General features: G+C 40.6%; 3 non-coding genes across 3 annotated transcripts; 2 read left to right on the top strand and 1 right to left on the bottom strand.

Moving 5' to 3' along the window:
* Nucleotides 1-4,918: 4,918 nt before the first annotated feature.
* Nucleotides 4,919-5,026, bottom strand: LOC130971336 (small nucleolar RNA R71). The gene has a single exon (XR_009082560.1). It is a non-coding gene; the product is annotated as a small nucleolar RNA R71 (small nucleolar RNA).
* A 7,575-nt stretch (nt 5,027-12,601) lies between these two features.
* LOC130972636 (small nucleolar RNA R71) lies at nt 12,602-12,709 on the top strand. Its single transcript, XR_009083798.1, has one exon. It is a non-coding gene; the product is annotated as a small nucleolar RNA R71 (small nucleolar RNA).
* A 2,980-nt stretch (nt 12,710-15,689) lies between these two features.
* Nucleotides 15,690-15,797, top strand: LOC130971606 (small nucleolar RNA R71). The gene has a single exon (XR_009082817.1). It is a non-coding gene; the product is annotated as a small nucleolar RNA R71 (small nucleolar RNA).
* Nucleotides 15,798-25,284: the final 9,487 nt, after the last annotated feature.

The following is a 25,284-nucleotide window of genomic DNA, read 5'->3' as shown; positions in this document are numbered from 1 at the left end:
TTTGCCTTCCCTTTCCTCTTTCTAGAGGTTTCTCCGGCCTTGGATGCCATGAATGGTTATGGAAAAACAAAAAGCAATGCTTTTACCACACCAAACTTAAAAGGTTTGCTCGTCCTCGAGCAAAAGAAGAAAGAAGAGAGTAGAAGAAGAAGAAATGAGGAAGAAGGGAATGGCTTTGTGTTCGGCCAAAGAGGGGGAGAAGTGGTGTTTAGGTTGTGTGAAAATGAAGGGGTGAAGAAGGGTTTATATAGGAGAGGGGGGCTCATGGTTCGGTCATGTATGGGTGGGTTTGGGAGGGAAAGTGGTTTGAATTTGAAGGGTGAGGTAGGTGGGGTTTTATGAAGGATGGATGTGAGTGGTGAAGAGAAAGATGGGATTTGATAGGTGAAGGGTTTTTGGGGAAGAGGTGTTGAGGTGATTGGTGAATGGGTGAAGAAGAGAGAGAGTGGTGGGGTTGGTGGGGATCCTGTGGGGTCCACAGATCCTGAGGTGTCAAGAAAAAGTCATCCCTGCACCAAATGGCATGCAAAAATGCGTTTTGAGCCAATTCTGGCGTTAAACGCCAGGCTGGAGCCCATTTCTGGCGTTTAACGCCAGGTTCTTGCCCTTTCCTGGCGTTTAACGCCAGTCTGGTGCCCTTTTCTGGCGTTAAACGCCCAGAATGGTGCCAGACTGGGCGTTAAACGCCCACCTGCTAGCCTTATTGGCGTTTAAACGCCAGTAGGTTCTTCCTCCAGGGTGTGCTGTTTTTCTTCCTGTTTTTCATTCTGTTTTTGCTTTTTCAATTGATTTTGTGACTTCTCATGATCATCAACCTACAAAAAACATAAAATAACAAAAGAAAAAAGATAAAATATAACATTGGGTTGCCTCCCAACAAGCGCTTCTTTAATGTCAGTAGCTTGACAGAGGGCTCTCATGGAGCCTCACATTTTCTCAGAGCAATGTTGGAACCTCCCAACACCAACTTAGAGTTTGAATGTGGGGGTTCAACACCAAACTTAGAGTTTGGTTGTGGCCTCCCAACACCAAACTTAGAGTTTGACTGTGGGGGCTCTGTTTGACTCTGATTTGAGAGAAGCTTTTCATGCTTCCTCTCCATGGTGACAGAAGGACATCCTTGAGCCTTAAACACAAAGGATTCTTCATTCACTTGAATGATCAGTTCACCTCCATCAACATCAATCACAGCCTTTGCTGTGGCTAGGAAGGTGTGATGAGCGGATAATTTATACACTTTTTGGCATTGTTTTTAGTATGTTTTTGGTAGTTTTAGTTGAGTTTTTAGTATATTTTTATTAGTTTTTAGTTAAAATTCACTTTTCTGGACTTTACTATGAGTTTGTGTGTTTTTCTGTGATTTCAGGTATTTTCTGGCTGAAATTGAAGGTTCTGAGCAAAAATCTGATTCAGAGACTGAAAAGGACTGCAGATGCTGTTGGATTCTGACCTCCCTGCACTCGAAGTGGATTTTCTGGAGCTACAGAAGCCCAATTGGCGCGCTCTCAACGGCGTTGGAAAGTAGACATCCTGGGCTTTCCAGCAATATATGATAGTCCATACTTTGCCCAAGATTTGATGGCCCAAACCGGCGTTCAAAGTCACCTCAAGAAATCCCAGCGTTAAACGCCGGAACTGGCACCCAAATGGGAGTTAAACGCCCAAACTGGCATAAAAGCTGGCGTTTAACTCCAAGAAGAGTCTCTAAACGAAATTGCTTCATTGCTCAGCCCAAGCACACACCAAGTGGGCCCGGAAGTGGATTTTTATGTCATTTACTCATTTCTGTAAACCTTAGGCTACTAGTTATCTATAAGTAGGACCTTTTACTATTGTATTAGTAGACTTTGGTAGCTATCTTCGTTTTATGCTATCTTAGATCATTGGGAGGCTGGCCATTCGGCCATGCCTAGACCTTATGCTTATGTATTTTCAACGGTGGAGTTTCTACACACCATAGATTAAGGTGTGGAGCTCTGCTGTACCTCGAGTATTAATGCAATTACTATTGTTCTTCCATTCAATTCCGCTTGTTCTTGTTCTAAGATATCACTTGTTCTTCAACTTGATGAATGTGATGATCCGTGACACTCATCATCATTCTCACTTATGAACAAGGTGACTGACAGCCACTTTTGTTCTACAAGCAACCAAGGCCCTAGTGAATATCTCTTGGATTCTTTAATCGGAATCTTCGTGGTATAGGCGAGAACTGATGGCAGCATTCAAGAGAATCCGGAAGGTCTAACCTTGTCTGTGGTATTCTGAGTAGGATTCAATGACTGAATGACTGTGACGTGCTTCAAACTCCTAGCAGGCGGGGCGTTAGTAACAGACGCAAAAGTATCAATGGATATTATTCCGGCCTGACCGAGAACCGACAGCTGAATTCCGCTATGCTGTGACAGAGCATATGCAATCGCTTTCACTGAGAGGATGGGAGGTAGCCATTGACAACGGTGAAACCCTACACGAGCTTGCCATGGAAAGGAATAAGAAGGATTGGATGAAGACAGTAGGAAAGCAGAGAGACGGAAGGGAAGGCATCTTCATGCGCTTATCTGAAGTTCCTACCAATGAATTACATAAATATCTCTATCTTTATCTTTTATGTTATTTTCGTTCATCACCATATATATTTGAGTCTGCCTGACTAAGATTTGCAAGATGACCATAGCTTGCTTCATACTAACAATCTCCGTGGGATCGACCCTTACTCACGTAAGGTATTACTTGGACGACCCAGTGCACTTGCTGGTTAGTTGTGCGAAGTTGTGTAATGCCATGGAATTGAACTACCAAGTTTTTGGAGTTCATGACCGGGGATTATGAGAGTTGTGAAAAGTATTGTTCACAATTTCGCGCACCAAGTTTTTGTCGCCGTTGCCGGGGATTGTTCAGTTTGGACAACTAAAGGTTCATCTTGTTGCTTAGATTAGGTATTTTTCTTCGAAATTTTTGAAGATGAATTCTAGAGTTTCATGATGATTTGTTGATGTCTGGCTGGCTGAGAAGCCATGTCTAATCTCATTGGACCGAAGTTTTCTTTGAAAGCTTGGCTGGCTGTGAAGCCATGTCTAATTCCTGGACCGAAGTCTTAGACTAACATTGCACTGATTCCTGGAATTCTCATTAAGAATTTTGATATCTTTTTCCACTTAATTTTCGAAAAACACAAAAAAATCAAAAAATTTCATAAAAACCAAAAATATGTTATGTTCCTTGTTGAGACACTAGTCTCATCTTAAGTTTGGTGTCAATTGCATACATTCATTCATGTATCTGAAGGATCTTCAAGTAATTCTTGATGATTTCTTACTCTGATCTTTGAATTCTTTTGGCTTGAGTGTTTATGTGTCTCATATAGTGTCAGTAGTATACAAACTGCTAAGTTTGGTGTCTTGTATGCATTGTTATTTCATTCTTGTTGCATTTTGATTATTAAAAATCCAAAAATATTTTTAATTTGTGTCTTTTCAAGTCAATAATACAAAGAATTGAAGATTCAGAACATGCTGCAGAGGAATTATACAGAAAAAGCTGAGCATTCAAAAATGCCCAGTGAAGAAGACAGACTGGCGTTTAAACGCCAGCCAGGGTACCTGGTTGGGCGTTTAACGCCCAAAGAGGTAGCATTTTGGGCGTTAAACGCCAGAATGGAGGCCATTCTGAGCGTTTAACGCCAGGATGGCAAAGGGGGAAGATTTTGTTTTTCAAATCATTTTTTTTTCAAGTTTTCTAAGCTTTTCAAAATCAAATCTTTTTCAAATCATATCTTTTCAATCAAATGTTTTCAAAATCAATTCCTTTCCTTTTTCAAAGATACTTACTAACAATTAATGATTTGATTGAACATCTCAAATATGTTACCTTTTCTGTTGAGGAAGGATTAATGTTTGAATCATATCTTTTCTTGTTAGACAAGTCATTGATTTTCAAAATCAAATCTTTTAAAAATTGTTTTCAAAACATATCTTTTAAAATTGTTTTCAAATCAAATCCTTTCAATCATATCTCTTTAATCACATCTTTTTCAAAATCAGTTTTCAATCAAATCTTTTTAACTTCTAATTTCAAAATCTTTTTCAAAAATCACTTGATTTTTTTTCCACTTTCAATTTTCGAAAATTATCAATCAATTTTTAAAATGTTTTTGACATCCTTCTAATTAATTTTCGAAAATTCTCTTCCCTCCTTCTCACATCCTTTTATTTATGGAGTACTACTCCTTCTTAATGCACAATTCGAACTTTATCTCATCAAGTTCGAATTCTTCTACCTTCTTTCTTCTAATTTTCTTTTCCTCTGACACCTCAAGGAATCTCTATACTGTGACATAGAGGATTCCACATCTTCTTGTTCTCTTCTCTTTCATATGAGCAGGAGCAGAGACAAAGGCATTCTTGTTGAAGCTGACCCCGAACCTGAAAGGACCTTGAAGAGAAAGCTAAGAGAAGCCAAAGCACAACTCTCTTTAGAGGACCTGACCGAATTCTTCAAAGAAGAAGAACACATGGCAGCCGAAAACAACAACAATGCCAACAATGCAAGGAAGGTGCTGGGTGACTTTACTGCACCTACTCCCGACTTCAATGGGAGAAGCATCTCTATCCCTGCCATTGGAGCAAACAACTTTGAGCTTAAGCCTCAATTAGTTTCTCTAATGCAACAGAATTGCAAATTCCATGGACTTCCAATGGAAGATCCTCATCAGTTTTTAGCTGAGTTCTTGTAAATCTGTGACACAGTCAAGACTAATGGGGTTGACCCTGAGGTCTACAGACTGATGCTATTCCCTTTTGCTGTAAGAGACAGAGCTAGAATATTGTTGGACTCACAACCTAAAGATAGCCTGGACTCTTGGGAAAAGCTAGTCAATGCCTTCTTGGCAAAGTTCTTTCCACCTCAAAAATGGAGTAAGCTTAGAGTGGAAGTCCAAACCTTCAGACAGAAGGATGGAGAATCCCTCTATGAAGCTTGGGAAAGATACAAACAATTAATCAGAAAATGTCCCTCAGACATGCTTTCTGAATGGAGCATCATAGGTATTTTCTATGATGGTCTCTCTGAACTATCCAAGATGTCTTTGGATAGCTCTGCGGGAGGATCTCTTCATCTGAAGAAGACGCCTACAGAGGCTCAGGAACTAATTGAGATGGTTGCAAATAACCAATTCATGTACACTTCTGAAAGGAATCCTGTGAACAATGGGACAAGTCAGAAGAAAGGAGTTCTTGAGATTGATACTCTGAATGCCATACTGGCTCAGAATAAGATATTAACTCAATAAGTCAATTTGATTTCTCAAAGTCTGTCTGGAATGCAAAATGCACCTGGCAGTACTAAGGATGCTTCATCTGAGGAAGAAGCTTATGATCTTGAGAACCCTTCAATGGAAGAGGTGAATTACCTAGGAGAACCCTATGGAAACACCTATAATTCTTCATGGAGAAATCATCCAAATTTCTCATGGAAGGATCAACAGAGACCTCAACAAGGTTTCAATAACAATAATGGTGGAAGAAACAGGTTTAGCAATGGCAAGCCTTTTCCATCATCTTCTCAGCAACAGACAGAGAGTTCTAAGCAGAATACCTCTGACTTAGCAACAATGGTCTCTGATCTAATCAAAACCACTCAAAGTTTCATGAATGAAACAAGGTCCTCCATCAGAAATTTGGAAGGACAAGTGGGTCAGCTGAGCAAGAAAATTACTGAACTCCCTCCTAGTACTCTCCCAAGCAACACAGAAGAAAATCCAAAAGGAGAGTGCAAAGCCATAACCATGGCCGAATATGGAGAGGAAAGAGAGGAGGTGGACGCCACTGAGGAAGACCTCAATGGGCGTGCACCAACCTCCTCTGAGTTCCCCAATGAGGAACTATGGGAATCTGAGGCTCAAAATGAGACCATAGAGATTCCATTGGACTTACTTCTGCCTTTCATGAGCTCTGATGAGTATTCTTCCTCTGAAGAGGATGAGTATATCACTGAAGAGCAAGTTGCTAAATACCTTGGAGCAATCATGAAGCTAAATGACAAGTTATTTGGAAATGAGACTTGGGAAGATGAACCTCCTTTGCTCACCAAAGAACTAGATGACTTGTCTAGGCAGAAATTACCTCAAAAGAGACAAGATCCTGGGAAGTTTTCAATACCTTGTACCATAGGCACCATGACCTTCAAGAAGGCTCTGTGTGACTTAGGGTCAAGTGTAAACCTCATGCCTCTCTCTGTAATGGAGAAGCTAGGGATCTTTGAGGTGCAAGCTGCAAGAATCTCACTAGAGATGGCAGATAACTCAAGAAAACAAGCTTATGGACTTGTAGAGAATGTTTTGGTTAAGATTGAAGACCATTACATCCCTGCTGATTTTATAGTCCTAGAGACTGGGAAGTGCATGCATGAAACCATCATCCTTGGCAGACCCTTCCTAGCCACAGCAAAGGCTATGATTGATGTTGATAGAGGAGAGTTAATCATTCAAGTGAATGAAGAATCCTTTGTATTTAAGGCTCAAGGATATCCCTCTATCACCATGGAGAAGAAGCATGAAGAGGTTCTCTCAAAACAGAGCCAAACAGAGCCCCCACAGTCAAACTCTAAGTTTGGTGTTGGGAGGCCACAACCAAACTCTAAGTTTGGTGTTGAACCCCCACATTCAAACTCTAAGTTTGGTGTTGGGAGGTTCCAACATGGCTCTGAGTATCTATGAGGCTCCATGAGAGTCCTTTGTCAAGCTAATGACATTAAAGAAGCGCTTGTTGGGAGGCAACCCAATGTTTTATAATTAACTATTTCCTTTTGTTATTTTATTTTTTTGTAGGTTGATGATCATGAGAAGTCACAAAATCAATGAAAAAAGCAAAAACAAAATGAAAAACAGGAAGAAAAATAGCACACCCTGGAGGAAGATGTTGTTGGCGTTTAAACGCCAGTGAGGTTAGCTGTTGGGCGTTTAACGCCCAGTCTGGCACCATTCTGGGCGTTTAACGCCAGAAAGGGGCACCAGACTGGCGTTAAACGCCAGAAAAGGGCAAGAACCTGGCGTTAAACGCCAGGAATGGGCACCAGCCCGGCGTTTAACGCCAGAAATGGCTCAAAACGTTATTTTGAGCAATATTTGGTGCAGGGATGACTTTTCCTTGACACCACAGGATCTGTGGACCCCACAGGACCCCCATCTACCCAACCACTCTCTCTCTTCTTCACCAATCACCTCCATACCTCTTCCCCAAAAACCCTTCACCTATCAAATCTCATCCTTCTCTTCACCACTCACATCCATCCTTCATAAAACCCCACCTAACCTTCCATTCAAATTCAAACCACTTTCCCACCCAAACCCACCCATCATGGCCGAACTCCATCTCCCCTCTCTCCTATAAATACCCTTCTTCATTCCTTCATTTTCACACAACCTATACACCACTTCTCCCCTTCTTTGGCCGAATACAAAGCCATCCCTTTCTCCCTCATTTCTTCTTCTTCTACTCTCTTCTTTCTTCTTTTGCTCGAGGACGAGCAAACCTTTTAAGTTTGGTGTGGTAAAAGCATTGCTTTTTGTTTTTCCATAACCATTTATGGCATCCAAGGCCGGAGAAACCTCTAAAAAGAGGAAAGGGAAGGCAAAAGCTTCCACCTCCGAGTCATGGGAGATGGAGAGATTCATCTCAAGGGTGCATCAAGACCACTTCTATGAAGTTGTGGCCTTGAAGAAGGTGATCCCCGAGGTCCCCTTTTCACTCAAAAAGGGTGAATATCCGGAGATCCGCCATGAGATCCGAAGAAGAGGTTGGGAAGTACTTACCAACCCCATTCAACAAGTCGGAATCTTGATGGTTCAAGAGTTCTATGCCAATGCATGGATCACCAAGAACCATGATCAAAGTGTGAACCCGAATCCAAAGAATTATCTTACTATGGTTCGGGGGAATTACTTGGATTTCAGTCCGGAAAGTGTGAGGGTAGCGTTCAACTTGCCTATGATGCAAGAAGATGAACATCCTTACACTAGAAGGGTCAACTTTGATCAAAGGTTGGACCAAGTCCTCACAGTCATATGTGAAGAGGGCGCACAATGGAAGAAAGATTCAAGAGGCAAGCCGGTTCAATTGAGAAGGCATGACCTCAAACCCGTGGCTAGAGGATGGTTGGAGTTCATCCAACGCTCAATCATTCCCACTAGCAACCGGTCCGAAGTTACTCTAGACCGGGCCATCATGATTCATAGCATTATGATTGGAGAAGAAGTGGAAGTTCATGAGGTTATAGCCCAAGAACTCTATAAAGTGGCGGACAAGTCTTCCACCTTGGCAAGGCTAGCCTTTCCTCATCTTATTTGTCACCTCTGTTATTCAGTTGGAGTTGACATAGAAGGAGACACCCCCATTGATGAGGACAAGCCCATCACTAAGAAAAGGATGGAGCACACAAGAGACCCCTCTCATCATGAGATCCCTGAGATACCTCAAGGGATGCACTTTCCTCCACAAAACTATTTGGAGCAACTAAACACCTCCCTAGGAGAATTGAGTTCCAACATGGGACAACTAAGGGTGGAGCATCAAGAACACTCCATCATCCTCCATGAAATTAGAGAAGACCAAAGAATCATGAGGGAGGAGCAACAAAGACAAGGAAGAGACATTGAGGAGCTCAAGCACTCCATAGGATCTTCAAGAGGAAGAAAGAGCCGCCATCACTAAGGTGGACCCGTTCTTTAATTTCCTTGTTCTTTATTCTTTTATTTTTCGAATTTTATGCTTATGTTTACCCATGTTTGTGTCTTGTGATCATTAGTGTCTTAGTGTCTATGCCTTAAAGTTATGAATGTCCTATGAATCCATCACCTTTCTTGAATAAAAACGTGCTTAATTGAGAAAAAAGGAAAGAATTGCATGAATTTTGAATTTTATAATAGTTTAATTATTTTGATGTGGTGGCAATACTCTTGTTCTCTGAATGTATGCTTAAACAGTGCATATGTATCTTGAATTTGTGGTTCATGAAGGTTGGCTCTTGAAAGAATGATGAAAAAGGAGACATGTTACTGAGGATCTGAAAAATCATTAAAAATGATTCTTGAAGCAAGAAAAAGCAGTGAATACAAAAAAAAAAGAGAAAGCAAGCGAAAAAAAAAAGAGAAGAAAACCGAAAAAAAAAGAGAAAAGAGAAAAAGAAAGAAAAAGAAAGAATAAAGTTGTGATCCAAGGCAAAAAGAGTGTGCTTAAGAACCCTGGACACCTCTAATTGGGGACTTTAGCAAAGCTGAGTCACAATCTAAAAAGGTTCACCCAATTATGTGTCTGTGGCATGTATGTATCCGGTGGTAATACTGGAAGACAGAGTGCTTTGGGCCACGGCCAAGACTCATAAAGTAGCTGTGTTCAAGAATCATCATACTTAACTAGGAGAATCAATAACACTATCTGGATTCTGAGTTCCTAAAGAAGCCAACCATTCTGAATTTCAAAGGATAGAGTGAGATGCCAAAACTGTTCAGAGGCAAAAAGCTAAAGGCCCCGCTCATCTAATTAATACTGATCTTCATAGATGTTTTTGGAGTTCATTGCATATTCTCTTCTTTTTATCTTATTTGATTTTCAGTTGCTTGAGGACAAGCAACAATTTAAGTTTGGTGTTGTGATGAGCGGATAATTTATACACTTTTTGGCATTGTTTTTAGTATGTTTTTGGTAGTTTTAGTTGAGTTTTTAGTATATTTTTATTAGTTTTTAGTTAAAATTCACTTTTCTGGACTTTACTATGAGTTTGTGTGTTTTTCTGTGATTTCAGGTATTTTCTGGCTGAAATTGAAGGTTCTGAGCAAAAATCTGATTCAGAGACTGAAAAGGACTGCAGATGCTGTTGGATTCTGACCTCCCTGAACTCGAAGTGGATTTTCTGGAGCTACAGAAGCCCAATTGGCGCGCTCTCAACGGCGTTGGAAAGTAGACATCCTGGGCTTTCCAGCAATATATGATAGTCCATACTTTGCCCAAGATTTGATGGCCCAAACCGGCGTTCAAAGTCACCTCAAGAAATCCCAGCGTTAAACGCCGGAACTGGCACCCAAATGGGAGTTAAACGCCCAAACTGGCATAAAAGCTGGCGTTTAACTCCAAGAAGAGTCTCTACACGAAATTGCTTCATTGCTCAGCCCAAGCACACACCAAGTGGGCCCGGAAGTGGATTTTTATGTCATCTACTCATTTCTGTAAACCTTAGGCTACTAGTTATCTATAAGTAGGACCTTTTACTATTGTATTAGTAGACTTTGGTAGCTATCTTCGTTTTATGCTATCTTAGATCATTGGGAGGCTGGCCATTCGGCCATGCCTAGACCTTATGCTTATGTATTTTCAACGGTGGAGTTTCTACACACCATAGATTAAGGTGTGGAGCTCTGCTGTACCTCGAGTATTAATGCAATTACTATTGTTCTTCCATTCAATTCCGCTTGTTCTTGTTCTAAGATATCACTTGTTCTTCAACTTGATGAATGTGATGATCCGTGACACTCATCATCATTCTCACTTATGAACAAGGTGACTGACAGCCACTTTTGTTCTATAAGCAACCAAGGCCCTAGTGAATATCTCTTGGATTCTTTAATCGGAATCTTCGTGGTATAGGCGAGAACTGATGGCAGCATTCAAGAGAATCCGGAAGGTCTAACCTTGTCTGTGGTATTCTGAGTAGGATTCAATGACTGAATGACTGTGACGTGCTTCAAACTCCTAGCAGGCGGGGCGTTAGTGACAGACGCAAAAGTATCAATGGATATTATTCCGGCCTGACCGAGAACCGACAGCTGAATTCCGCTATGCTGTGACAGAGCATATGCAATCGCTTTCACTGAGAGGATGGGAGGTAGCCATTGACAACGGTGAAACCCTACACGAGCTTGCCATGGAAAGGAATAAGAAGGATTGGATGAAGACAGTAGGAAAGCAGAGAGACGGAAGGGAAGGCATCTTCATGCGCTTATCTGAAGTTCCTACCAATGAATTACATAAGTATCTCTATCTTTATCTTTTATGTTATTTTCGTTCATCACCATATATATTTGAGTCTGCCTGACTAAGATTTGCAAGATGACCATAGCTTGCTTCATACTAACAATCTCCGTGGGATCGACCCTTACTCACGTAAGGTATTACTTGGACGACCCAGTGCACTTGCTGGTTAGTTGTGCGAAGTTGTGTAATGCCATGGAATTGAACTACCAAGTTTTTGGAGTTCATGACCGGGGATTATGAGAGTTGTGAAAAGTATTGTTCACAATTTCGCGCACCAGAAGGGTCTGCCAAGGATGATGGTTTCATCCATGCACTTCCCAGTCTCTAGGACTATGAAATCAGCAGGGATGTAGTGGTCTTCAATCTTCACCAAAACATCCTCTACAAGTCCATGAGCTTGTTTTCTTGAGTTGTCTGCCATCTCTAGTGAGATTTTTGCAGCTTGCACCTCAAAGATTCCTAGCTTCTCCATTACAGAGAGAGGCATGAGGTTTACACTTGACCCTAAGTCACACAGAGCCTTCTTGAAGGTCATGGTGCCTATGGTACAAGGTATGGAGAACTTCCCAGGGTCCTGCCTCTTTTGAGGTAATTTCTGCCTAGACAAGTCATCCAATTCTTTGGTGAGCAAAGGGGATTCATCCTCCCACTATGGTCATGAAAGGCAGAAGTAAGTCCAATGGAATCTTTATGGTCTCATTTTGAGCCTCAGATTCCCATGGTTCCTCATTGGGGAACTCAGTGTAGGCTAGTGCACGCCCATTGAGGTCTTCCTCAGTGGCGTTCACTTCCTCTCCTTCCTCTCCAAATTCCGCCATGTTGATGGCCTTGCACTCTCCTTTTGGATTTTCTTCTGTGTTGCTTGGAAGAGTACTTGGAGGGAGTTCAGTAATTTTCTTGCTCAGCTGTCCTACTTGTGCCTCCAAATTCCTAATGGAGGACCTTGTTTCAGTCATGAAACTTTGAGTGGTTTTGATTAGATCAGAGACCATAGTTGCTAAGTCAGAGGGGTTCTGCTTAGAATTCTCTGTCTGTTGCTGAGAAGATGATGGAAAAGGCTTGCCATTGTTAAACCTGTTTCTTCCACCATTATTGTTGTTGAAACCTTGTTGAGGTCTCTCTTGATTCTTTCATGAGAAATTTGGATGATTTCTCCATGAAGAATTATAGGTGTTTCCATAGGGTTCTCCTAGGTAATTCACCTCTTCCATTAAAGGGTTCTCAGGATCATAAGCTTCTTCCTTAGATGAAGCATCCTTAGTACTACTTGGTGCATTTTGCATTCCAGACAGACTTTGAGAAATCAAATTGACTTGTTGAGTCAATATTTTATTCTGAGCCAGAATGGCATTCAGAGTATCAATCTCAAGAACTCCTTTCTTCTGATTAGTCCCATTGTTCACAGGATTCCTTTCAGAGCTGTACATGAATTGGTTATTTGCAACCATTTCAATTAGTTCTTGAGCTTCTGCAGGCGTGTTCTTCAGATGAAGAGATCCTCCAGCAGAGCTATCCAAAGACATCTTGGATAGTTCAGAGAGACCATCATAGAAAATACCTATGGTGCTCCATTTAGAAAGCATGTCAGAAGGACATTTTCTGATCAATTGTTTGTATCTTTCCCAAGCTTCATAGAGGGATTCTCCATCCTTCTGTCTGAAGGTTTGGACTTCCACTCTAAGCTTACTCAATTTTTGAGGTGGAAAGAACTTTGCCAAGAAGGCATTGACTAGCTTTTCCCATGAGTCCAGGCTTTCTTTAGGTTGTGAGTCCAACCATGTCCTAGCTCTGTCTCTTACAGCAAAAAGGAATAGCATAAGTCTGTAGACTTCAGGGTCAACCCCATTAGTCTTGACAGTGTCACAGATTTGCAAGAATTCAGCTAAGAACTGATGAGGATCTTCCAATTGAAGTCCATGGAACTTGCAATTCTGTTGCATTAGAGAAACTAATTGAGGCTTAAGCTCAAAGTTGTTTGCTCCAATGGCAGGGATAGAGATGCTTCTCCCATAGAAGTCGGGAGTAGGTGCAGTAAAATCACCCAGCACCTTCCTTGCATTGTTGTTGTTTTCGGCTGCCATGGGTTCTTCTTCTTTGAAGATTTCTGTTAGGTCCTCTACAGAGAGTTGTGCCTTAGCTTCTCTTAGCTTTCGCTTCAAGGTCCTTTCAGGTTCAGGGTCAGCTTCAACAAGAATGCCTTTGTCTTTGCTCCTGCTCATATGAAAGAGAAGAGAACAAGAAAATATGGAATCCTCTATGTCACAGTATAGAGATTTCTTGAGGTGTCAGAGGAACAGAAAATTAGAAGGAAGAAGTAGAGAATTCGAACTTAGTGGGATATAGTTCGAATTGTGCATTGAGGAGGAGTGGTACTCCATAAACAGAAGGATGTGATAAGAGAGGAAGAGAATTTTCGAAAATTCATTAAAAAGATTTTTAAAAACATTTTGAAAAACTTTAATTTGATTTTCGAAAAACAAGAGTGAGAAAGAGATCAAGTAATTTTTGAAAAAGATTTGAAATTAGAAATCAAAAAGATATGATTAAAAACCGTTTTGAAAAAGATGTGATTAAAAAGATTTGATTGAAAAAGTCGTGGTTTTAAAAAGATATGATTGAAAAACAATTTTAAAAAAAAAGATTTGATTTTAAAAATTAATGACTTGCCTAACAAGAAAAGATATGATTCAAACATTAAACCTCTCTCAACAGAAAAGGCAACATACTTGAAATGTTCAATCAAATCATTAATTGTTAGCAAGTATCTTTGAAAAAGGAAAGAAATTGATTTTGAAAACATTTGATTGAAAAGATTTGATTTGAAAAAGATTTGATTTTGAAAAACTTTGAAAACTTGAAAAAAAATTGATTTGAAAACAAAATCCTCCCCCTCGTGCCATCCTGGCGTTAAACGCCCAGAATGGTGCACATTCTGGCGTTTAACGCCCAATGCACTACCTTTTTGGGCGTTAAACGCCCAACCAGGTACCCTGGCTGGCGTTTAAACGCCAGTCTGTCCTTCTTCACTGGGCGTTTTGAACGCCCAGCTTTTTCTTGTGTAATTCCTCTGCTGCATGTTCTGAATCTTCAGTTCCCTGTACTATTGACTTGAAAATTGAACCAATGATCAAATAAACAATGCATGCAAGACACCAAACTTAAAATTAGACACTAGACTCAAACAAGAAACATAAAATATTTTTGGTTTTTATGATTTTGAAAAAAAAATTTTTTTTTGTGCTTTTTCGAAAATTATATGAAATAGAAAATGAAGGTTTCAGAATTCTTAGTTTGGATTCCAGGAATCATTGCAATGCTAGTCTAAGACTCCGGTCCAGGAATTAGACATGGCTTCACAGCCAGCCAAGCTTTCAAAGAAAGCTCCGGTCCAAAATACTAGACATGGCCAATGGCCAGCCAAGCCTTAGCAGATCATTGCTCCAATAGCAAGATTGATAGAAATCAACAAGCTCTTGTGATGATCAGTTGAAACCTCGGTCCAATAAGATTAGACATGGCTTCTCAGCCAGCCAGATTTCAGCAGATCATCATGAAACACTAGAATTCATTCTTAAGAACTCTGAAGAAAAATACCTAATCTAAGCAACAAGATGAACCGTCAGTTGTCCACACACAAAACAATCCCCGGCAACGGCGCCAAAAACTTGGTGTGCGAAATTGTGATCACTACTTTTCAACGCCATTGAGAGCGCGCCAATTGGGCTTCTGTAGCTCCAGAAAATCCACTTCGAGTGCAGGGAGGTCAGAGTCCAACAGCATCTGCAGTCCTTTTCAGTCTCTGAATCAGATTTTTGCTCAGGTCCCTCAATTTCAGCCAGAAAATACCTGAAATCACAGAAAAACACACAAACTCATAGTAAAGTCCAGAAAAGTGAATTTTAACTAAAAACTTATAAAAATATACTAAGAACTCAACTAAAATTGCTAAAAACATACTAAAAACAATGCCAAAAAGCGTATAAATTATTCGCTCATCAAAGATACAGAAGAATGAGTAATTTGAGAGGGTTACTGCTGATTGTTCGGTGGTCCTTGATTTTGCCTCAGGTGAGATGCTTGGTAAGGTTGATTTTGCTGCCTATTGTTGTAATTATTCCACCTCTGATTTCCCTGATTATCTCTGCCTCCCCTATTATTGTTGTCCCTCTAATTCTGGTTTGAATTGTCCTGCCATCCATGGTTATTATTTCCACTTTGATTGTACCCTTGGTTGGGGCGATCATAGAAGTTGTGAGTGGATGCCACCATGTTGTCTTCTTGTTGGAGCTGCGGGCATTCATCAGTGTAATGGTTGTAATCAGCACAAATTCCGCAAATTCTTTGTGGGACTAGTTGTTGGTTTTGCTGCGGTTGAGTTTGCTGAGCTTGTTGATTTAACTGCATTTGCTTCAGCAGGTTGGTCATTTCACAGATGCTTCGATTTAGAGCAGCAGTCTCTATGCCAGAAGATACTTCTGCAATGGCCCTTGAACGGCCTTGCTTCTGTCTGTGGTTCCAAGTAGATTCAGCTAAATCACTGATCAATTGCCACGCTTCATCAATGGTCTTGTACTTCTTCATAGACCCATTGCTGGCACTTTCTAATGTGGTCTTATCTTGGGGCCTCATACCTTGTGTGACATAGCTGAATAGCACGATCTTGTCAATCATGTGGTGGGGGCATGCTTCCAGAAGATTATTGAAGCGCTCCCAGTATTCAAAGAGAGTCTCACTGTCATCCTGAACAATTGTAGAGATATTCTTCCTCAGTTTATCAGTAACTTCAGATGGGAAGAATTTCTCCAGGAACTCCTTTCTGAGTGTATCCCAGTTGGATACGTTTGCTAGAGGTTGAGTGTAGTACCACTCTCTTGCTTTTCCCTCAAGAGAGAACGGAAAAGCTTTCAGTAGAATTGAAGTTTTATCAGCGCCATCACGCCTGACAGTAGAACAGGCTGCCTGTAAATCTCTCAAGTGCTTGATAGGCTCTTGAGTAGGTAGGCCATGAAACTTCGGCATCAAATTTAGCAGTGCGGTCTTTATTTCAAAATCTGTAGCTACTGCTGGATGATGCGCTTGAAACGGTTGCAGTGTAAAATCAGGAGCTTGATGGTGTTTTGTGGAAAAACAAATTTCCAACACACATATCCAACCGGCAAGTATACCGGGTCGCATCAAGTAGTAATAACTCACAAGAGTGAGGTCGATCCCACAGGGATTGATGGATCAAGCAACTTTAGTGGGTGATTAGTTTAGTCAAGCTAACATTGATGATTTGAGTGAAAAGTAGCCAACAGAATTATAAATGATAGGAAATTTAAAGTTGCAGAAAGTAAAATTGCATAAAACTTAAATAACAAGAAAGTAAAATAGCTGAAACTTAAATTGCAAGAAAAGTAAATTGGCAAAATCTTAAATGACAAGAAATGTAAATTGCAGAAAATGTAAAGGGGGTTGGGTGCAGGGAATTTAAAATCCAACAAGAAAATGTAAAGAGCAATCAAGCAGAGAAGTAAAAGATGAAATAAGTGCAGCAGATTTAAACAGAAATGGAAAATTGCTTGAAGAAGCAACACAGAATGTAACTCAGCTTGATTTTGAAATTTAAAGAGACAAGATCTCAGGGAATCAATGAGACTAGAAAACAAGTCTAGATCTCACTCCCTTCCTTGATCCAACCAAGAAACAGATTGAAGAAGAAATGAAGATGAAAGCAGTAAATGAAAACTCGGATTCAATTCTCAATTTTCTGAAATTATGCAGAAGAAGAACAAGAGATTTCAGATCAAGTGAAACAGAATTCCTTCAATTCTTGATCCAAAATTCAAACAGAAATGAAAACTAAGAGAGAGAACTCTCAATTCCTAATGCTCCCTAGTAGAGCTAGCCTTTTTCTAATGGAGCCCCCCTCTACAAAGATGGAAATGATGCCTTATATAGGCTTTACAAAATAAAATGAAATTGAAATTAAAAATAAATTCACAAAATGAAATTCCTAATCTAGCTTGTTCTTGTGCCTTTGAGTGATGATGTAGGCCTTGCTTGCTTTGGATTTGAGGAGAAATGGGTCTTGGATGGCCTTGGTTCAATTGGTGAAGATTTGAGTTCAAAGGGAATTTTAATTGAATTTTGGCCCATGTTGCTCCCAGGAGGCTGCCCTGCCCTTGTGGAGGGCAGGGCAGAAAATGATGCATCTGGCCCATTGGTGCGTGCGTGTGATGCGTTGGTGCGTGCAGGACGCTGCCCTACCCTTGCGGAGGGCAGGGCAGAACTTTTTGGCGTGCCAGAATGGTGCCTGTGCGTGCTGCTGGTGCTGCCGAGTGATGCCTTGGTGCGCCAGTTTGGTGCGCTGGCCGTGCCACAACAAAATGCTGCCCTGCCCTCGCGGAGGGCAGGGCAATGTTTCCAAAAGTGAAACCCCATGTGACTCGGTGGAGGCACACACTGCTTCTTTTCCTTGGTTTCCTTGGCACCTAATTCACGCATAAGGCTTGGCTTCCTTGGAGGTCTTGTGTTCAAACCTTGGTGAAAGTAATTGGGGGAGCAATTTTCCTTGATTTTCCATGAAGAGCACGACATTGCCCTGCTCTCCAAGAGGGCAGAGCAGAAAAATGAGCGCCACTTTGCTTTGGGGTGAGGTTCCAGCTTCGAGCCTTGGTGGAAGCACTTTGGTTTATTTTCGCTTATTTTTGGCCCTTAAAGATGCCTTTTGTTCCTGCCTCAATTTTACGCCAAATATGAATTCCTATATATCGTTGGAAAGCTCTGAATGTCAGCTTTCCAACGCAACTGGAAGCACATCAATCGGACGTCTGTAGCTCAAGTTATAGCCCTTTGAAGTAGGCATGGTCATGCTGTGAGCGGCCAGATTTTAACTTAGCGAAAATTTGCTCCAACCTCACTTTGTTTCATCATGATTCTGCCCTGCCCTTGGCAAGGGCAGGGCAGTGTGCGTGCTGGTTGTTTTCCTCTTTAATTTGGTCATGGGCCACGCTTTTAAAAGCGTGGCCTAAGGCTCCAAAGTGTGCTCCAACTTCAAAGTGTGTCCCAAAGCTCTTTTTTTCTCCTTTTTTGTGCTTCTTTGCTTCTTTTTCTTCTTTTTTTTCCTACAAGATTTATAAAATTAAAAGATCAAGAAAATATATCATTTAAGCACAAAAGCATTCAATATTTAAGCACAAATCATCAATTTCTTGTATGAAAAAGCATAGAAAATGGGTATATGATGACTTGTCATCAGAGCTCCTTCCTCCTGAATGGTAATTCTTCTAGCTGCCATGTTTTCTGCACGTAAAACAACCGAATCAGTAGAACGGGGGCTGGTTTCTTCCTCAGATTCACTTTCAGATCCACCCTCAGAGCGGACTAACCTACGCTGTTCTCGCCTTATTCGTGAAATTGTTCTTTCAATTTCAGGATCGAATATTAGCAAGCGCGGATCAGGAAGTACACGGGTCATTTGACGGAAGAAACACGTAGCTCATAGTAGCAAAATTAAATAAAATGCAAATAAATAAATTCTAATTAATAAAATAAGCACTCTATTGCAACTCCCCGGCAACGGCGCCAAAAATTGATGGAGAGCAGAAGCTGGTGAATTAAAAATTTATTAAAATGGTTGCGTTGCAAGTATAGTTCTTAACTCACCGAAAATCTGCCTATCAATTTAGAAATATGTCACTTAAAAGTTCAAATTAAAATTACTGGGAGTTTTAAGTCCCAGGTCGTCTCCCAACGAGTTGCAGAAAAGTGTGTTGTTTTATTAATCAGATATTCCAAAAAAAGTTGAGCTAAGTAAATTGGGAATTAAATTGAGGAATTTTAATTGATAAAAATAAAAGGCCTTAACTGGGAATTGATTGGTTGGAATCTCTATCATTGATGGTGTGATTGTAAGATTAATTTATAATTAATAGTTGTTCCGTTTGGTTATCCCTTACTAGGTAAGAGAAAGTCAAACAAGTGGAAATGCCAGATCTGTTCACAAGTTGTAACCCACATAGTTCAAAGGGATTGGCGTCTGTGACAGGATAGCAATCCAACATTCAACCCAATTACAAATTTTTCTTCCAATCCTTCCAACTCAAGAGTTCCCTTTAATCAACTCCCCATCAAGTAATGAAACTACTCACTCATTGTAAATAAAAAATCCATGGCATATAAAAGGGAATTAAAAGAAGACATGATTATTGGAATGGAAATTAAATTAAAAAGAAATAATCCTTGCATTAATTAATCATAAAAATATCTGAATGACAAAATTGAACATAACAATGAACATGGAAGAATAAAACCAAGTTAAGAGAACAAACTAGAATGACGAAGTCTTGATGAGGAAATGACTCTTCTCAATGTTCCAATGCTAAGACCAATTGAAAATTAAAATTCTCAAAACTAGAGAGAAAAACCTAAGAGAGTGAAAAACTAGATCTAAAACTACTCAATGAATGTGTCTCCTGTTTCTGCATATTCTCTGACTCTAGTCTGCTGTTCTGGGCCGAAAACTGGGCCAAAATAGGGTCCAAAGTCACTGGTTTCAGATTCTGCAGTTTATACAGATCGCGCATGTCACGCGATCGCGTCGTCCATGCGGACGCGTCGCTTGCGCTTTTCCTCTTCACGCGTTCGCGTCGTCCACGCTACCGCATCGCTTAGGCTTTTCAGTCCGCGCGGCCGCGAAAGCCATGCGGTCGCGTCACTGCGATTTATGCTCCCTCGCACGGTCGCGTGAGCCATGCGACCGCGTCACTTTTCGCTGGTTATCTCCTTCAATTCTTGTGTTCCTTCCATTTTTGCTAGCTTCCTCTCCAATCTCCGTCTCATTCATGCCCTATAAAGCCTGAGACACTTGACACACAGATTACGGCATCGAATGGAATAAAGGAGAATTAAAATTAAATAATTAAAGTCTCTAGGTAGCAATTTTCAAACATGTGATAAATTCAGGAAGGAAATCTAAATACATGCTAAATTGATGAATAAGTGGGTAAGAATCATGACAAAACCACACAATTAAACACAATATAAACTATAAAATAGAGGTTTATCAAGGGCTTATCGGCTATTTTGTAGAATTCAAGGGAGATAACTTCATGAATTTCTACTTCCTCTCCAATCATGATGCTATGGATCATGATGGCCCAATCCACAGTAACTTCAGATCGGTTGCTAGTGGGGATGATGGAGCGTTGGATGAACTCCAACCATCCTCTAGCCACAGGCTTGAGGTCCAGTCTTCTTAATTGAACCGGCTTGCCTTTGGAGTCTCTTTTCCATTGGGCTCCTTCAACACATATGTCCCTGATGTGTGGAAAACGATCCAACACAAAACTCACCGGCAAGTGTACCGGGTCGCATCAAGTAATAATAACTCACATGAGTGAGGTCGATCCCATAGGGATTGAAGGATTGAGCAATTTTAGTTTAGTGGGTGGTTTAGTCAAGCGAATCAAGTGTTGGTTGAGTGATTTGTGTTTATCAGAAATTAAATGACAGTAAATGTAAAGGGGGAAGGGAGAAATGCAGTAAAATAAAGAACAGAAGAGTAAAAGTGCAGAAACTTAAAGAGCAAGAACGTAAATGACTGAAACTTAAAGTGCAAGAAACTTAAATTGCAGTAACTTAAATGGCAAGAAAGATAAATTGCTGAATGTAAAGGGGAATTGAGGAATGGGATTGCAGGATCTAAACAAGAAGAAGTAAATTGCAGTAAAGAAGGTAGCAGAAATTGAATTGGATGCAAGCAGAAATTTAAACAGCAAGGAAATTAAAGTGCAGTAAGGTTCATAAAGGAACCAAAAGTGATCTCAGGATCCCAAGGGCTTAGGTAGCAGAGCCTAAAACCCAATTTCCTTCCCAGATCTGAATGAACTAAGCAATTGACAGAAAATTAAGGATGAAGCAGTAGAAGAACAGAATTTAAAGTGAATTATGCAGAAAGCAAATTTTAACAGAGCTAGAATGGGAATTGGGACAGAATTTCCCCAATTTCACACATCCACAACTCAGAAAACAGAAGAGTAGAATTGCCCAAGGGAATTGAGGAAGGAGATCAATCAACTCTCCCTTGATCCTCTGAAGTCTCGGTCAATTCTCTCCAGAACAATTCCAAGAGAGTCAAAGCTCCCAAGGGATGTGAAAATTCAAAAGCCAAGGTAAAAGTAAAAATTCAAAAGTGAGCATAAAAGTAGCTAAAAAGTTTTTTTAATTACATCAAACTAAGTCCTATTTATACACTTTCTATTCTTGGATAATGGGATTTGGATGGGCTTTTGGATTGGTGAAGAAATGAATTCAAATTTATTTTTAATTTGAATTTTGGCCCAAAAACCACTCCCAGGAGGCTGCCCTGCCCTTGTGAAGGGCAGGGCAGAAAATTGATGCTAGGCACAAGAAGTTGGTGCGGCCATGTTGCTTGTTGGTGCGAGTTGGTGCGCAAGAGGAGGAAATTTGGTGCGCCAGAGGCTGCCCTGCCCGCGCCAAGGGCAGGGCGGGCAAGGTTGATGCGCCAGGATGAGCGTTGCGCGCGGATGGTGCTGCCAAGAAGAAAAGTTGATGCGCCAGGAAGGAATTTGGCGCGCCAGGATGCGCTGGTGCGTGGGAGGCTGCCCTGCCCGCGCCAAGGGCAGGGCAGAAACGGGTTGGTGCGCCAAGGAAGGAATGTGCGCGCGCGATGCTGCCAGGACGAGGAAATTGGTGCGCCAGGGAGCAAAGTTGGTGCGCCATTCAAATTTCTGCCCTGCCCGCGCCAAGGGCAGGGCAGGATCCTTTCCTTCACATCGTGGGTTCGATCCTGGGAGAGTGCAAACACGCTAATTATTTTTCTTGGTTTCTTGGCACGCTAGTATGTCTCAAGGCTTGGCTTCCTCATGGTTCCTGGTTCGAACCTTGTGGCATGCATGGGTGTCATTTTCCTTTGAATTTCTTTCCTCATGGAGCCCGATCCTGCTCTCCACAAGGGCAGGGCAGAAATTGCTTCTCTTGGTTCCAAGGCATTATTTTGTGCTCTGCCCTTGGAGTGGGCAGGGCAGAGTTGCCTTGTCTTGGTTCGGTCACTTAGTGCTGCCCTCCTAGAGGGCATTCTGCCCTTGTGGAGGGCAAGGTTGCTTCCCCCATTAGTTGAGGCACGCTTCTCCCTTTTTTGGCCACGCTTCCCTTTTCTTTTGTCACGCTTCTTAGGCCACGCTTTTCATTTTCTTTTCTTTTCTTCACCTAAAATAAACCAAACAACCACTCAAAGTATCACTAAATTCAAGAGGCTTATAAATCAATTAAAATGCAATTAAAATAAGCTTAAACCTCATGATTTATCATTAATTTCATAGTGGTTGCTTGATTTAGAGAAGTTATGCATTTTTACTCCAAATCACTAACTTAGGATGCAAGAAAGTGCATAAATGCTAACAAAACAAGTGAAATTAGCTTGAAAAATGGGTATATGATGACTTGTCATCACAACACCAAACTTAAACCTTGCTTGTCCCCAAGCAAGCATCAAAACTAAGAGTAAATGATATGAATAAGAAAAGAACATAAATCCTTATTATGCAGATAGCAGAACTTCAATTTATGGGGCATTTATGCAGACAATGATACTCACTTATTGTTGCTGCTGCATAATACACATTTTGCATCAAAGGTTTGCTAAACTTGCTGTCATAAGACTCACCTTTTGATTACTCCCTTGGTAACTTTTTTTGGCTTACAATGCTTTAACAAGCTTTTTATTCTTTTAGAGGTTGGGTGTTAAATGTTGCAGCTTAGCCTTTGGCTTCATTTTCTTTTATTTTGCTCAACATCTTTCCACCACAGACACTTAGCTCACTAATTCTTCCTAGGATCATTGATGCCCAGCATCTCTTTGGATCACTAAGTGCTTTGTATCTAAGTTGCTCTTTATTGTGGATTTTCAATTGGCCATCCCAAATCAGTTGATCTAAGTGACCGGGTTTCAAAATACCCCTTAGAATTTACTCATCCAAGCAGATCTCAGTACAAGAACACCACAGGCATTTGTCCTAAGGTTCAAACCATTGGTGTCCAACCTTTATTCTTTGTTTTTCTTGCCATTTTGGCTTTTTCTTTCCCTTTTCTTTTCTGTTTTTGTTACCAAGGGTTGTTTCATTATAGATAGAAGTCTTTGTAACAGCAAGCTAACTCACAATTGAATGAGAATGATATTATGCAACACTTATTTCATGAGTTGTGCATTTAATCATACACATGTGCCACCACTAACTTCCATTCGTACTCATGCAACATTGGATTTTTTTACTTTTCAATTCAAACCAAACTCTTTTATTCAAGCATATGGGAAACAAGACAATATTTAAAGCTAAGTGATGGATACAAGCATTATGCAGACTCATCATTTTTCACAAACAATTTCACTTGTAGCTAAATGAACACTTTAGCAAGAAATACAATGGCTTCCAGAATTGAAACATCACATAGCAGCAAGGATTAAGTTCAGATACAACCTTTGAAGTTGCAGCCCTTTGAGTTTTCTTTCTGCTATGTCCTCTTTTGAGTTACAATGCATAATGTCTTCAAATATTGGCTTATATCCTGCATAGTTCTCAAAGTTGCTTGATTCTCAAGCCCTTAATTACATGGTTGGTAAGCATAATACTGAGTGTGGCTCTTGAATTGATTTTTGGTGTATGAACACCAAACTTAATTGTTTTGCCACTGTCTCAGATGTACCAAATTAACCATAAGTGAAACCATGTATCCTTGCTATAGGTTAAATGAAACAAAAGCTAAAACAATTTAACAGTTGAATAATATGTTTGCTTGCTTGGAGCTAGAATCATGCAAGAGATGAGAATGTGTTTTTAAATGATATTTTTGGTGGAACACCAAACTTAGAAATTTCTCATTCTCCCTCAAATTGTTTTGGTGTGCAACACCAAACTTAGCTCCTTGCAATACATACCAATTGTTCAACATTTTTATTGAAAACAAGCTATGAAAAGAAACTACCTCAGGTTGGGTTGCCTCCCAACAAGCGCTCTTTTATTGTCATTAGCTTGACATCTTCATTTTTGTTTCAAGAGGGATTCAGGTTCTGGACCTCTTTCTCTTTGTTCCATTGCCCTCCTAGGTACAATTTTGCTCTATGTCCATTTGCAGTAAATTGATTCTTTGTTGCTTCATCTAGTAATTCGATGCTTCCATAAGGAAAAACCTTGGTCACCAAGTATGGACCAGTCCATTTAGACTTGAGCTTGCCAGGGAACATCTTGAGCCGTGAATTATACAAGAGTACTTGTTGTCCAGGTTTGAACTCCTTCTTCAAAATTTTCCTGTCATGCCATCTCTTAGCTTTCTCCTTGTATATCTTGGTGTTTTCATAGGCTTCCAGCCTAAACTCATCTAGCTCGTTCAGCTGCAACAATCTTTTCTCTCCTGCTGCTTCAGAATCCAAATTTAGAAGTTTAGTGGCCCAAAAGGCTTTGTGCTCAAGCTCTACAGGGAGATGACAAGCTTTGCCATATAACAGTTGAAATGGAGATTTCCCTATAGGAGTTTTAAAAGCTGTTCTGTATGCCCAAAGTGCATCTTCCAACTTCCTAGCCCAATCCTTTCTTGTGCTACCAACTGTTTTTTCTAGGATCTTCTTTAGCTCCCTGTTTGCCAATTCTGCTTGACCATTAGTTTGGGGATGATATGGTGTGGCTACCTTATGAATAACTCCATATTTGTGGAGGAGTTTCTCCATCTGTCTATTACAAAAATGGCCACCACCATCACTGATGAGACCCTTGGGTACTCCATATCTAGTAAAGATATGCTTCTTCAAAAATTGAAGAACAACTTGTGCATCACAGGTAGTTGTGGCTATGGCTTCCACCCATTTTGAAACATACTCCACTGCTACTAAGATATATCTAAATGAATAGGAGGGAGGAAAGGGTCCCATGAAATCAATGCCCCAAAGATCAAACAATTCTACTTCCAAAATGAAGTTTTGTGGCATTTCGTTCCTTCTTGTTAGTCCTCCTGCTCTTTGACATTCATTACATTGGTGGACAAACTCCCTTGCATCTTTGAAGATGGTTGGCCAATAGAAACCACTTTGTAGAATCTTTGCTGCTGTTCTGTCTGGACCAAAGTGTCCACCATAAGCTGAGCCATGGCAATGCCATAATATATCTTTTGTTTCACTTTTAGGAATACATCTCCTGATTATTCCATCAGAGCATCTTCTGAACAAATAGGGTTCATCCCACAAGAACTTCTTTGCTTCATTGATTAG

Source organism: Arachis stenosperma, chromosome 3 (genome assembly GCF_014773155.1).
Source record: "Arachis stenosperma cultivar V10309 chromosome 3, arast.V10309.gnm1.PFL2, whole genome shotgun sequence".
NCBI lineage: Eukaryota > Viridiplantae > Streptophyta > Magnoliopsida > Fabales > Fabaceae > Arachis > Arachis stenosperma.
Note: the sequence above shows the minus strand (reverse complement) of the source record. Positions and strands in the feature narration are given on the sequence as shown.